At 40.5% G+C, this 1,646-nt stretch overlaps 1 non-coding gene across 1 annotated transcript; it reads left to right on the top strand.

Moving 5' to 3' along the window:
• Positions 1-383: 383 nt before the first annotated feature.
• Positions 384-490, top strand: LOC139886931 (small nucleolar RNA R71). Its single transcript, XR_011772789.1, has one exon. It is a non-coding gene; the product is annotated as a small nucleolar RNA R71 (small nucleolar RNA).
• The last annotated feature ends 1,156 nt before the right edge of the window (positions 491-1,646 follow it).

The raw sequence follows: 1,646 nt of genomic DNA, 5'->3' as shown, positions 1-1,646 counted from the left end.
AACAGACTGAACCGTCAGGGTTTTCGTACTCAACTTGATAGTCTTCAGTAGGTTGCGGGTTGGTACAATTAACACAAGCCTGAGCTTGGTTAACTTGCAGCGATTGCATCTTCAATTCTCCGAGTTGCTTGGCAAGAGATTCCATCTTATCTGTGAGGGATTTGATGGCCTCCATTTGATTGTTAAGTGTAGAGAGTGGGGCAGATGATGAAGTTGTTTCACCACTGTTCCAGTCATGATGATGCATCGTCATGTTCTCGAGCAATTCCCATGCTTCATCTGCGGTTTGGTTCATCAGATTCCCTTGAGCTGCTGCATCGATCGTCATCCTATGATTTACCGTAAGACCATTGTAGAAGGTACAGATTTGGGCTGACCGTTCTAACTGGTGATTAGGGCATTTCTTCAGCAGGCTTTTGAAACGCTCCCATGCAGTGTAAAGAGATTCATCATAACTTTTTTTGAAGTTAATGATGTCATTCTTCAGTTTGGTTTGTTTAGAAGGAAATAAATATTTGGTTAGGAATTTAGTCGCCATCTCCGTCCATGACGTGATGGAATCTTTTTCTAGTCCTTCAAACCAAGTTGGAGCATGATGAGTGAGAGAATAGGGGAACAAGTATAGCCGGACTATATCTTGTCCTATCCCTGGCTGTTTGTAGGAGTTCGAAAGAGATATAAATTTATCAAGGTGAGAATTAGGATCGTCATTCGGTAATCCATGAAACTGACAGCTGTTCTGAATGAGCTGGATGATGTGATGTTTTAACTCGAACGAGTCCTTGAATCTCGAGAAATCTGATTGGTCCTCCTTGACCTTCAATCGAGGGTTTCGTGTTTTCTGCTAAAGTAACGCGTAACGCCATTTGGTTTCTGATTCGTGCTTCCTTGCGTGCTTTAGAGATTATTGCGTCTGGATCAGGTATGAATAACAACGGCCCTGGTCTAGATCGGGTTTGGGTCATAACTAGGTATGCCTTTTTATTTTTAATTTTCGCAAATAAGCAAAATTATAATAAGCTAAACTAAACTAATCTAATTCTAAGGTAATCTAATTTAATCTAAGGCAATCTAAGGTAAATTAGAGTAATCTAATCTAATTAACTAACTATCCTATGGTGGAATATGTTTTTGGTTCTGGCTACTGATTTCCTGGTATTTCGGTAACAAAGTTCAGCACAAACTATTCAACAAACCAAGTGGCCAGGCCGACTACGGAGAGGCAGGATCCTTTTGGTCCCAATATAATTGGCGACTGTTCGGAAAATCCAATAACCAAGTTCGTGTATAATTGTCTTTCTTAGACACCACTAAATGCTTGTGAATAAGTTTGATTGAAAACAGTATTGCCTGATACCAGTTCCCCGGCAGCGGCGCCAAAAACTAGTAGTATCTCTCTTGATATGGCCGAAACGGATGGTTTTTATTTGCGCGGTGTCGTTAGGCCGCGGCTCGCCAGGATCAGCCACTCGTGGGAGAGGGTACTGTTTTAAATTTATATTTAGCGGGGACTAAATCTTACTACTCCTTATAAGTAAGGGAAGTATGACCTAGAGTCGTATTTTTGAGATATCAGTAACATCGAACCTATATTGTATCCTAAGATAGTTAGGGAGTAGTGAATATTTATTTTGGGATTTTCTAAT

This window comes from Rutidosis leptorrhynchoides, chromosome 1, assembly GCF_046630445.1.
Source record: "Rutidosis leptorrhynchoides isolate AG116_Rl617_1_P2 chromosome 1, CSIRO_AGI_Rlap_v1, whole genome shotgun sequence".
Classification (NCBI taxonomy): domain Eukaryota; kingdom Viridiplantae; phylum Streptophyta; class Magnoliopsida; order Asterales; family Asteraceae; genus Rutidosis; species Rutidosis leptorrhynchoides.
The sequence above is the reverse complement of the archived record's forward strand: the minus strand, read 5'-3'. Positions and strand labels throughout refer to the sequence as shown.